The sequence below is a fragment of the Rhineura floridana genome, chromosome 17 (genome assembly GCF_030035675.1).
Source record: "Rhineura floridana isolate rRhiFlo1 chromosome 17, rRhiFlo1.hap2, whole genome shotgun sequence".
In the NCBI taxonomy this organism is placed as follows: Eukaryota; Metazoa; Chordata; class Lepidosauria; order Squamata; family Rhineuridae; genus Rhineura; species Rhineura floridana.
The window spans coordinates 14,619,516-14,632,983 of NC_084496.1; the positions used below are offsets into that span (position 1 = coordinate 14,619,516).

Genomic DNA, 13,468 nt, shown 5'->3' on the forward strand with positions numbered 1-13,468 from the left:
TTTGATATTGCCTTCAAGGGGAGCTCCACGTAGAGCATATTGCCGTAATCTAATCTCAACATAGCCTTCCCTGTTGTAGAGCAGTTTTGCTCCTCCCCAAAGCAAAACTGAACTTTCCTCAGAGAAGTTGGAATGTTTGCCAACATTCGCTTCCTGACTCTTGATCCTCTTGAGTAGGTAAAATGTTTTGAAGCATTGCACAACATCATAACAGTCTCATCAATAATAGCAAGGAGAGGGTGTTCAGCAACAACCTAATCTTGGCCTCCAGAGTTCTGGAGGCAGATTCGGCCTCTCCTTGGCTGCAAAGTCTGAATTGCCTTACCAGGTCCAAGACCAGCGTATTCTTGGGGGTGTGGCGTGTCTTCCTTGGGATCTTCTTCCGGGGTTTCTGAGAGACTTTGTGGTGTGTAAGCCTAAGGAGAAAAAAGAGAGGCCTTTTATCCATGGCCTGGATTACCCCCGCCCCCCAACACACACACACACACACACACACAGAGTTTTGTCCATTCGTCTTCGAATGTTCCTTTTTTGGCGTCAGCGACATCTCCAACTGCCATTCAACTAGAGCAGGGGCGTGGAACCTGGGGCCCAAACGTGGCCCTCAAGGACTCTCCAGGCCACACTCTCCTTGAGTGTTTTAAGGCTCCTCATTGGCTTGAGCTGGCCACTCACAGTCCTCTTGCCATGCTCCTGGACGGCCATTTTTGTGATGGCAGCGCCATTTTGGAATGGGAGTGAAGCTCAGCTCCTAGCCCCACCGGTTGCCTGCAAACTGTAGCTCTATAGGCTAGGACATTGGATTTGACATAGGGATGGAAGGAGCTGTACATTTTGGGTCTCCCAGTTCCTCCTTTCTCTTATCTTAAATTCGGTACATTTCTGCAGGAATTTGCACTTTTTTAAAAAGAAAAATCTTCATGAAAATTCTTACTCATTTTAGTGTGAATTTCTCCTAATCAATATATTTTTGTATGCAGTTCTGACTAATGCACACATTTTTTCAAATAATAAATAAGTCAGTAAAGAGTGGGAAAAACTATGGAAACCAGTCCTGGGTAAATGTTGCAAAATGAAGCCAGGAGACGTGGGGAGGGGATGAGACAGTCCAAGAAGGGCTAGAGAGAGTAAACTAGCATTCATTCAGGTGCTAGCTCTGGGGGTTCATTCATTCCCCCAATAAATCTGTTTTCCTAGTCCTTCAAAGGGGAATCGTGGTGAGTTAGTGCACCTCAGTGGTAGAGCACCCGCTTTGCATGCAGAAGGTCCCAGGTTCAACCCCTGGTATTTCCAGGTAGAGCTGGAAATGTTCCCCGGCCTGAAATCCTGGAGAGCTGCTGCCAGCCAGCGTAGACAGGCCTGAGCTAGATGGACCTTTAGTCTGACTCTGTATATATGGCAGCTTCCTAAGGACAAAACCAGGCCTCGGGAAGGTGCGACTGAACGTTAACGTGACCTATGCAGTTTCTCAGCTTCTTAAAGAGGAACCCAGATCTGCTCCAAACAACAAGAGGTCCGCTGAGATACAAATGCAAAAGGAAACCGAGGGCAAGCCAACCCAGCTTTAAGGTAAAAATATCACATTTGATTCAGATATTTTGGGACGCAGGGAGGGAGGATCCGGCAAGCTTAGGAGGGTGACAAAAAGGGCCCCAAAGAGTGAGTTGGTGTCCAGGGAGACCCATTACTCTCCCTGAGGTTTACAGATTAAAGGTGAATTGAAGGGGTGAAATTAGATCTGTAAATTCTAACCAGAATTTAGAAGGGTAAAGCAATCTCGGTTTGAAAAAAATCTCTGGAGATTTTTCTCAACCATAGTTGGCAACTCTAGTTGGTTGGCTGGCAGAGAAAGAAAGAGATTGCCTTCTGTGAAATGGGTGTGTGTGGGGGTTCTTGCTTTTTGTGAAATGGGGTTATGTAGATTCAAAGTAGTTTTGGACTCAGACCCCCCCACCCCCCGTGCCTTGTCCTCATTTTTTTTGAGGAAGTTACTTGTCTTCTACCCTCACCAGTTTTGCCTTCTGTGAAATGGGTGTTTTGTGTCTGGCTGTGCTCCCTCCCTGGGCGGCAGCCATTTTTATGTTGGTGCCCTCAATGCTTTCTCAAAATTCCAAATAGGCCCCAAAAGGTTAGGGACCTGTCTGCTACCTGCTACCTAGCTATATGTGACATCAATTGCTTGTTACCAGCTTAGGCTGATTTGGCAGCTCTGGGCCTTATCCAGAGAAATCTCGCCACAGCGATGCATGTTTTGCTTACGTTCAGGTTAGATTACTGCAACGCGCTCTCCACAAGACTGTCCTTGAAGAGGGTTCAGAAACTGCACCGGCCACAGACTCCAGCTCCTAGAACACTTGTGGGCACCCAGATCATATTAGCCAGTGTGGTGTCATGTGAGGGTTTTGGATGAGCACAAGGGAAACCAGGGTTTGAATCCCTACTCAGCCACAGAGCTCACTGGGTGACCTTGGGCCAGTTAATGTCTCTCAGCTGAATCTACCTCACAGGGCTGTTGTGAAAATAAAATGGGGAGAGCCATGTACACTACTTTCAGCTCCGTGGACGAAAGGTGGGATATAAATGAAATAAATAAAATATTGGCTACCGATTCATTTCCGGGCCCAATATAAAATGCTGGTTTGGGCTTGCAAGCCCTAAATCCAGAGTAGGGTGTTTTTTTCCAGCCAGTAGGCCATATCTTTACCTCCTCCATGTTTTGGTGAGTTGCAATATCTATGTAGAAACTCCAGGTTTAGAGGCAGTGTACCTAAAGTTAGAATGCTATGTGTTGCAGGAGAAACACCGGAAGAAAGCTATTGTCTGCACACACTGCTTATGTACCACTGAGGGAAACAGGATTGCTGGACAAGACGGAGCTTTGGTCTGACCCAGCACAAAGCCATGCCTAGCATCAGTATCTAGCCTCCTAGGGCAGCTGCCAGGGACCACCAGCTTGGTCTGTGTGCCAACATTTAAATGTCCCAGAATGCCCTGGAATGACATTGAGTTGGGAGCACCAAGGCATTGTGGGGAATTAAAATGGCAGATTTGGAGCATTGCTGTTGTCCGCACCCATTGCTAGGTACACATCAATGTAAGAGGGGGGTCCGCCAGAGGAGATGTTGCCCATGCCCCCATGGGCTTGGGATATAACAAGGGAGGGCTCTTGTTATGTTCTTCAGCTGCTGTGTAAAGAAATGCTGTTTGATAGCTTTTAGCAGGCTCAGTTAAGAAACAAAAAAGCCCCTTGCCAAAAAGAGTGGGGGGGGAGACAGGCACAGTGATCCATCTCGGGATGGATTGCTTGATCCCTCCTCTGCCAGCATGCTTGCTCACCTGCATGGAGTTCCTGCTCGCCTATGGCTACCAAGCTAGTACCTAAATACAAAGCTGCCCTTTTGGAATGTTGACGTGGAGCTTCCCTTGAGGACAGCAGCATTCCATGGCCATGAGTCTGTTAAAGGCAGTTTGAAAAGTCAGGGTCATTTAAGAGCAGGGTTTGCAGACAGCAAGCCTAACCATGTCTACTCAGTAGTAAGTCCTATTGAATTCAGTCGGGCTTATTGCCGGGTAAGGAGGGTTAGGATTGCAGCCTTAGTCAAGAGTTGAATGAGGGAGGAAAAACAGAGATTTCAATGTGTAGCTTCAGGATTTACTGACAGTTATTAAAAGCATATGAGCGAGGGTTGTTTGCTAATAATAATTTGGTTGATGTTGGAGGCCTTACTATTGGGAGTTGCCCGGTTGGCATTAACCTATGACAGGGCCGCCTTAGTAGTGGTTCCTCATCTGAAGAATGCCCTCCCCAGTGATGTGCACCTATCTCCCTCATTATTGACTGTCAGGAAGAAAAAATATTCTTGTTTACCTAGGCATTTGATGGCTGAAAAATACTGATCCAGGCAACTCTGAAATCATCAGGTGACAGAATGTGATGGTTTTTAACTGTTTCTATAATGTTTTTAATGATATTGTGCTATTGATATATTTGCTGCCCTCGACTCCTTTGGGAGGATGTGCAGGATGTAAACTGAACTATTACTAATGTTATTATTAGTCTTTATTTTCCAACTGATTTTGTAGGTATTTGACAGCTGCTCTTTCTGCCCCTGCAGTAAAGTAACTCCCTGAGATTGCCCCTCTCAGCCAGTCATCTTCAACTCAGTCAATCGCCTTTCCTTTCTGTTTTACTTCTCGGGGAGGTCCTGCTGATCCTTGCTCAATAATGTGGTCATGTATCATAGAATCACAGAGTTGAAAGGGGCCTAAAAGGCCATTGAGCCCAACCCGTGCTCAATGCAGGAATCCAAGTGAAAGCATCCCCGACAGCTGACTGTCCCGCTGCCTCTTGAAGGCCTCCAGTGTTGGAGAGCCCACCACCTTCCTAGGTTATTGGTTCCATTGTCATACCTCTCTAACAGTTAGGAAGTTTTCCCTGATGTTCAGTTGAAATCTGGCTTCCTGCAGCTTGAGCCCATTATTCCGTGTCCTGCACTCTGGGATGATTGAGAAGAGATCCTGGCCCTCCTCTGTGTGGCAACCTTTTAAGTATTCGAAGAGTGATATATCTCCCCTCAGTCTTCTCTTTTCCAGGCTAAACATGCCCAGTTCTTTCAGTCTCTCCTCATAGGGCTTTGTTTCCAGTCCCCTGATCATCCTTGTTATCCTCCTTTGAACCTGTTCCAGTTTGTCTGCATCCTTCTTAAAGTGCGGTGTCCAGCAGTGGACGCATTACTCAAGATGAGGCCTAACCAGTGCTAAATAGAGGGGAAGTGGTACTTTACGTGATTTGGAAACTATATTTCTGTTAATGCAGCCTAAAATAGCATTTGCCTTTTTCGCACAGGATGTCATCACAGTTGCTTCTTGAATGTGCTCATTTTTAACTGTGATGTTGGGGGACATGCGAGGTGTTGAGAATACGATCTGTGGAGCACTAAAGAAGGCAAGATCCTTCTTTCTTAAAGCTGAACCGATTGCTCTGAGGCCGTTGCAAAGAAAAGAGTTGGCAGGTTCCAAGGTACGTGATCAGACTATTATTTGGGGCCAAACAATTCCACCATAACTGCCGAGACCTGTTTTACTTTTTCCCTATAAGCCACCGGTTGTGGCCTGGCTTATTTATTGTATTTGTACTCCACTTTTCAGCCAAAAAGGCTCCCAGTGTCGCTTACATGCAATCAATCAGTACAAAACAGTCCCTTGCCTGCAGGCTTGCAATCTAAAAAACACGACACACAAGGGGAAAGGGGCAGGGAGGGAAGAGGAAAAAAGCAAACTCAGGCACCAGTTCTTAAAGAGTAGTTCTTACAGTGACCAGCTCTTATAGAAACAGTTCAGGGACAGGTAGTGCCTGATGGAGCCGGCCTTTCAGCAGAGCTGATGGAATGAGCCCTGCTTCCAACCTCTGCCACTGAGGTGGCCTGGTGGAATGGCCACTCCCAGATGACAGTTGAGGGAGAGGAGGCCTGATCGAGGCTTAGTTTCTCGTCTTTGACAGGACAGATGTTTCAGCAGCACCACAGATTGCCTTGGAAGCTGCTGAGAATTTGTTCCAAAAGTTCTTGTTGCACCATACCTTTATTAGGTTACATCACAAAAGAGTGAGCTTCAGAACTCATCACGCTGGATGTTGTGCAGAGCTTGCGGGAGGAGAGCAAGCAAAACACAAAAGTATGGCAGGGGTGGGGAACCTCTGCCACGCAGGCCAATTTTGGCCCACCAGGGGTTGCAACTTTATTTATTTTTTAATTCAATGTCCTTCCCCAAGGAGTCCAGTTACAGCATCGGCCCATGAGGCTGTTTTCCCCTAACCATAGCCTCCTGTCCATCAGCTGACGATGTGGTGGTGGGCATGGTAGAATCTTAGCAAGGATTCAAACACACACACGACAATTTGAAAATACTCTTCCCAACCCATGTCACAGATAATTGTGACCTAACAGCTATATTTGATGACATCACTGCTCTGTACCCAGAGTAGGGTCTTGAACAACTGGGCAGAGTCCTTTATGCTTATAGGCTTGTCTCAGTTCCAGACAAGCTTGGCTCCAAAAATGAGGATGCAGGTTATAGAAAACAACCACAACATTTTTGTGATGCAGGCCCTCAACGAACAGAGAAAGAACCAGGAGTTTTGTGATGTGGCTGTCAGCATGGACCAGAAAATCTTCTACGCCCACCTCAATGTCTTAGCAGCCATGTCCCCCCGTATTAGGACTCTAATATCCAGCAATGACATGAAAGCTGACGAAGGACTCTTTCTTAACTTTGATGCCAAGTCCCTGAGCTCGGCCTTGGTGGAGGAATTGCTTGACTACTTCTGTACTGGGAAGTTTGTGATTTCTGAGAAGAACGTGGAGGAGCTGCTGAAGGGAGCCAAGTATTTCAGTTCCCAGACTTTAAAAAGCCACTGCTCTGACTTCCTCCTTAGGTCCCTTAAGAAGAACAACTGTCTCTACTACATGCTCCTGGCCACCAGTTATGAAATGATAGACGTGGGAAATGCTGCCTATGATGGTATACGAGACAACTTCAATTACTGGGCGGGCCGTGGCATAACAGACTTTGTGCGTTGCCCTCATCACATCTTGAGCAGGCTCCTTAAAGATGAGAATCTTCACGTGGAAAATGAGGACCAGACCCTTTCGGCTCTCCTCCAGTGAGTAAAACATAAAAGGGAGAGGTTTTTTAAAGAGTATTTTACCTGCATACATTTATCTGCGGTCTCCACCAAGATGCTGTTAGCTGCTTACCGTGAAGTGGTACTCTTTTCAGACCACACCGGCCCCCTATCTCGCATAGAGAGTACTTTGAGTGACCGTAAACAGGGAAATCCTCAAAGCCTGATGCTTTACCAAAGGAAAGGGGCATTAATGGACTCCGTGGTGATTTTAGGGGGACGAAAAGTCCAGGGTAACTTCCACAGCGGAGTTTTTGCTTATATCATTGGAGAGAACATCTGGCTAAAGCTCACAGAGATGCCATACAAAGCAGCTGCTCCTAGTGCAACATCATTAGGGAAATACATTTATGTTTCTGGAGGAGCAACAGAGCAGTCCTCTCGCTTGAAGACAGCCTGGAAGTATGATACGGATACTAACTCTTGGACCAGACTTCCAGATCTGCCGATAGGTTTGGCCTTCCACACCATGGTGACTTGTGGGGGGGGGCAGTGTACTCCATAGCAGGAAGCACAGCCCCAAGAAAGTACATTTCAAGTATCTACAAGTACAATGAAGGGAAAGAGGAGTGGATTCTTGCTGGGGAAATGAGTATTCCTATGGATGCAACTGCGTTAATCACCAAGGGAGATGAGGCTATTTACATTGTGACAGGGCAATGCCTGGAGGATGTGCGCTTCTCCCGAGTAGGTGCACTGGATTGCTTTGACACTAAAACCGGGAATGTGGTGCAATATTATTTTTTTATTTATTATTTTATTTATTATTTTGTTTCATTTCTAGACCGCCCATAGCTAGTAGCTCTCTGGGCGGTGTACAAAACTGGATTAAAATACAATAATATAATAAAATCAATATCACATAACAGCAAGTTAACTAACAAAAATTAAATGTAAAAACATTAAAATGCCTGGGAGTATAGCCAGGTCTTAACCTGGCACCTAAAAGAAAGTACCGTAGGCACCAGGCGTATCTCCTCAGGTAAGCTGTTCCAGAGTTCGGGGGCCACCACAGAAAAGGCCCTAGATCTAACAACATTCCTCCGGGCTTCCTGATGAGTTGGTACTCGGAGGAGGGCCTTAGATACTGAACGAAGTGAACGGGTAGGTTCATAGCGGGAGAGGCGTTCCACAAGGTATTGTGATCCCACACCGTATAAGGCCTCACATCCTTCTGCCTGCAGGAAGAGGAACATTGCGCTGCCAGGGAGGGAGAGCCCCTTGTCATCTGCTGCTGCTGTGCTGCTTCCCCTGGCGGTCACCACCACCACCCTTCCTGCTGGAATGCTGCTATTGTATTTTATTGTATTATAATGCTATTTAATTATTTGTTCTGTTGAGTTTGCTATTTATTTCTATGTTTTTGTATTTTATGTTGCTGTTTTACTCTTATGTACACCGCCCAGAGAGCCTTTTGGCTTTGGGCGGTATAGAAATTAAATTAATTAAATAAATAAAAATTTCCCATCCAGTTCATTCAAAAGCCCTTGCTGTCCTTTCCACAGGAGAACATCTTGAGCATACAGAGCCACAAAGAGAGTCTGGAAATAAATCTGCAGAAAATCACAATGAACAAATCCACAAACCTTATGCCTCTCTTGCCAGATAACTACAGCTTGCATCATTCACATGCGGTGTGCTCTCTTGGGGATAACAAAGTGTTTGTTTGTGGTAGCCACGTTTGTCCAGGCGATAAACGTTTTGAGGAATATTCTATCAATCGGCAAGCATATATGTTAGAACAAAATGTGGGGGAATGAAGGATATTGGCTCAGCCTCCAGAAGCTCTGGGTGGTCCTGCTTGTTGCACAGCTAAGTTGCCATGCAAGATTCTCCAAAAAACTGCAGTCAATTAATTTGGGAACACAAAATCAGACAGAATTCTGGCAATAAAGAATGACTCACTCGCAAATGACAGGGAAACACAAGGTTGCTTCCCTTCGTCTCTTTATCGTGTGCTTTGTTTCAGCAATTTAACTAGAGTGGGCACAACCAGGACAGGGGTACAAAATGGGCATTCAAAGATTATGTAGTGTATCGATAGTCAAAATATATAACATTTTCTTTGGGGCGTGAAAACTCAAGCATGTTTTCAAAATGGTAGATGCCAAGTCAGAAACCAGCCTGTTCTGAGGGCAATAGGCCAGGCAGAGTGCCGCCACTGCAGCTTCTCCATGGACTCTGTGCCCGTAGCCTAAGCGCATCCAGCCACTGAGCATTGCCAGCAGTTTGGCTTTGGAACTGCAGCAGTAGTGCCTTCTAAGTCCACAACCGTTCTTACCTACTTTGCTGCTGGTTGCAACACAGAATTTAGGGCCTGCCCAAGGCCTAGAAATGAGTAGTGACAGCACTGCTTTCCTTCAGGTGTAGATGGTTTCACAGCACCAAGGCATCCTGCACTCCGTAAATAACCAGGGTCAGCCTCTTGCCCGGTTCCTGCTTTTAGGAAACAGTGTGGTTCCTGAGGATATTGAAAATGTATATGATTTTAAAATGGAACAAATGTTAACCTCACTAATGCAGTGTTATAATTCTTTGATCTTGTGACTCCGATATGAATTTGCTCACAAAATTCTTAGAGAAGGCAAAGCTCTGCTGAGGCATTACTTTTTCACAACCAGCTGGAAGTGGAATTAAACCATGGTTTCACTATTTCTATGGCCAAGATCCTACTGTAACATTTGAGAGACACTGTAGCCCTTTTCAGCAAATGATCCCTGCAACAGTAATTAGATGCTTCCTGCTTGTTGCTTCGGCTTCTGCCTGCTTCTTGTACACAGTGCAGCCGTGGCATTACTGATTAAATTCTCCTTAAAGAATGAGTTCCTCTTCCCTGTACAGGGTGTGTGTGTCAGTACTGATTTCTTCTCATGTATTTATTTCCTTCTCTTTTAAAACATGAAACAGCACTTTTTTGCAAGGGAGGAAAAGGGGGTGTGTGTGAGAGGGAACCAGAAAGGAATCCCTGTCTCAAGCACAACCTGAACATGGGTGCCATGCTAGCATCCAAGATATTTACAGTTAGCAAAACAACATTATATCCTCCTTCTTTGAAACAGATGATGCTTTTCATCAAGATGATGAAAAGCATCAGCTTGCTCAATGCCCTGATGTGTAGTTTTGAAAGCCAAACAAAGGACCATCCTTGCAGGTCCTCACTGGCCCACTGCCATTTTGCTCACAGGTGAAGACATTTATTTACTAGTATTCCTAATTATGAAGGTTGCCACTGTTCTCTTGTTACACTTTAATTGGACTTTTGTCTTTTAATAGAGCGCTTCCGCAAAGTGTTTTCCTGATATTTTGCACTGGCTTTGTGGGGTTCTTAACAGAAAAATGACATGTAAATTTACAAAGCAAATACTAAATACATGCACACATGGACAGACATTTTAAGTATGGTGGCTAAATGTGTACTTCATGATTCTTCTGTATTATTCAGACGATGCTTAATGATTGAGTAGGGAGCAGAAACTGCACCCAATCCAGCCCTGTAAAGGGTAGTCTGTTCCCCCCTGACCACCTCCCCCAATTGCACACCAGAATTGGGAGAAGGGTTTTAGAGCAGGATATGGGGCTTTGGAGTTGGGGTTGGGGCACTGGCCCAACAGCTCTTCCATTCCAGCAAAACTACTTGCCAGAAAAGGAGCTAGGATGACTCTGACGGTATAGCAAGGTTATGGAAATCAAGCAAGTAAAACTTTACTTACGATTGCATAATAATTTCCAGAGAACTATAACAAAGAACGGAACCAGTTGTCCTTTAGAAGGGAGGGAAATGAGAAACAAGGAAGCTTGTCACCGGCGCTGGCTACGGAGGAATTCTCTTGAGCTCTGACACAAAGCTGTGTGCAGCTCTCTTAGGGCAACTTCACCCCAGTAAGGGTCCAGAATGTTGCCATCTTGTTCCTGTGCTTGTAACAACAACTTGCCATGCAAAATTCTAGTAGGCAACTCTTTCACAATGCTAGTTGAAATGCCAGGAAAAATGTCACTTGCTTCATTTCTGCATCATAGCTGTAGAACACATGTGGGGAACCTTTAACCCTCTAAATGTGGCTGAACTACAACTCCCATCAGCCTCAGCAAACAGCCAATGGCTAGGGAAGATGAGAGTGATAGGTCAGCAACATTTGGAGGGCCAAAGGATCCCCACACCTGCAGTAAAAAGTACAGGAGCAATGCCAGTAAACAGCTGGCAACCCCAAGAAAATGTATTGAAGCCATGGAGTTGTACATTAAAAGAAACACATTTAATACTAGTTGTAAAAAGAGAGAAACAAGAGAAAAAATTCTAGTACTGCAATCCTTAGCCCATATTCTTGGGAATAAGTCCCACAGAATAGTGTAATTTACTTCCAAGTATATATGCATATGATTGGACTATAAATGCTGCAATCCTGTACACACTTACCTGGGAGTAAAACCCACTGAACTCAGTGGGACTTACTTCAGAGTAAACCTGTATAGGATCAGACCACATAAGGATCTTTATCATGTGTTTTATTTCTATACTAATGGTCTGATCTTTTTTATGTTGTAATGGCACTAATTTCAGTGGGAAGTTTCTGCAGTCCTCAGCATGCACATGAGAAAAATGAACTTATGTAATTCAGTGGGTTTTACTTCCGAGTAGATGGATTTGGGATTCATCTTTAACAGTTAAATCCTATGCATCTTTTTTCAGAAGTCTCATATTCAGTCTTAAGGATGAAATCCCAAGCACACTTACCTGCAAATAAGTCCACTAAACTCAATAGAACCTTTTTCTGAGCAGACCAGCATAGGCCATAGGATTATACTGCTAAGCGTGTTTAGGAATGTGGAGTGCAATACTTTACCAGAGCTTGGAAAAGTTACTTTTTTGAACTACAACTCCCATCAGCCCAATCCAGTGGCCATGCTGGCTGGGGCTGATGGGAGTTGTAGTTCAAAAAAGTAACTTTTCCAAGCTCTGTACTTTACACATTTATTCGGAAGTCGATTGCACATTGTTCAGTGGGAATTTCTTCAGATTGAACCTAGGATTACAGTTTTAGATTTCTAAATTGTTAGACACATATAATTTGGGCAGTAATGGTGGTAAAATGACAATCTTATAAAGCCACTGAGAAGAGTCTTCTAGCATGCTTCCTTGTCATTCCCTGCTGATTGGGGCCTAGCAGAGTGAAAGGAGTGCCTACTTCAAACAGCCAAGTTGAGTGAGAATTCTGTAACTGCAGAAGAAGAGGCAGCGAATCCTGATGAGAGCATCCCATCTACATCATCACACAGTTTGGTAGCAGCAGGAGATAAAGGTGTAGAGACACTGGATTCAGTAATTCAAGCAATATCTCTTGACAGTCAGAAAGGACAGTCAAATGGTGACAGCGATAGAGAAGCAGAAAGCAGTATTGACGCCTGGCCCGTTTTTTCTATAACCTTAGAAGGGGGCACAGCTGTGACTATCGTAAAGGGACCCTGCACTTCCAAATTTGCCACTACACTACCCCTTTTGGGGGGTGCATACCAGGGGCGCATGGCCAGATGCAACAGTGGGAGAAGCCATGCATTGTTAGAGCAAATAGGCTGTGGCCTTTTTCTTCATGCGCAATGCCATTTTAAAGCTGTGGATGTAGGTGGGAAACCTTTGGCCCTCCAGCTGTTGCTGAACGTCAACTCCCATCATCCCTGGCCATTGGCCATGCTTGCTGGGGCTGATGGGAGTTTATCTCAAGATTGTGAAAATATGCAAGACTAAGCCTGAAAAGGGAGTAAGATGTCCCTGGCTTTTGTTACTCCAAGTACCCCTTTCATGCCTAAAATGTTACCTTGGCATATGTTTTTCTCTTTGTTTTATGACGTTTTACTCCCTGCACTGTAACTCTTTGGGGAAAGTATATAATCTGTGTCTTTTCAATAAACGGGGTTCCCATTTCTGAAAGGCATCTTGCTGGAAGGTTTTGGGACCCCTTTGCAAAGGTAAATCTGGTGTCATATTTTCTGGGCCTCTGGCAGTGGGACAGTGCTCTCAACTCCGCATCTTCCCGGGTGGATGTGAGGTGAGTAAGTAGTGACGGCTTTTCTTGTTGGGTTTGGACCTAACAGTCTTATAGGCCACTTCCAAGTCCACTATTCTAGGGGTATATGACCACCAACACCATCACCCTGGATAGAAAAAAGCCAACACAATACATGGAAGGACACTGTGGGTGCTTCCTTGCAGTTGCGATTTTCAAGTGGGATTCAATAACATACCATCAAATCCTGTATGTGCAGTTAAAAATGTTCTGGAGGACTGCCTCTTATAGTCAGAGGAAGACAGTAGGAAGAGCTAATAAAGGGATAAGATCATTTTTCTTTGCAAGTGCTGATTTAAATTTTGGCGCCAACGGGCACCATTTTGTCCATTTACCTTTTCAACAGGGTCCAGGGCGGGGAACGCAGGCAGCTCCTCCCCAATCTCCGAGCAGTGAGATTTCCAGGGTCCGTGCGCTCATCCAGGGTTTGGTTTCCTTTGGGAAGAAGGTTAGCGGAGACTGCGATGTCTTTATGAAGTATGGTTTATTTACACACATTCCAACCTGAGCTTAGGATGGAGGGGTTCAATGCATCAGCAGTCCAATATCCAGTTTTTCAATAAGTGTTACAGGAGGCACCCAAAAAGCCGTGGTGTGGAGGGCCAGTCTCCCTCCTGTCCCCAGCCTTTCTCTAGACACACTCAAACAAACCTCTAGCCACCAGGAAGGGGGGGAAGGCTCTCCTTAAGTGTTTCAATGACAAAAGGATCTTCCAGGCCCATTTAAC

General features: G+C 45.1%; 1 long non-coding RNA gene and 1 pseudogene across 2 annotated transcripts; one reads left to right on the forward strand and one right to left on the reverse strand.

Moving 5' to 3' along the window:
* Positions 1-346: 346 nt before the first annotated feature.
* On the reverse strand, positions 347-13,159 carry LOC133372013 (uncharacterized). 2 transcript variants are annotated; one of them, XR_009759441.1, is made up of 3 exons: positions 13,077-13,159; positions 8,964-9,143; positions 347-416 (listed from the first exon to the last, which is right to left on the reverse strand). It is a non-coding gene; the product is annotated as an uncharacterized LOC133372013 (long non-coding RNA). The 2 variants fall into 2 exon arrangements; XR_009759442.1 differs by lacking the exon at positions 13,077-13,159 and adding an exon at positions 10,393-10,502.
* On the forward strand, positions 6,039-8,538 carry LOC133371889 (calicin-like; annotated as a pseudogene).
* Positions 13,160-13,468: the final 309 nt, after the last annotated feature.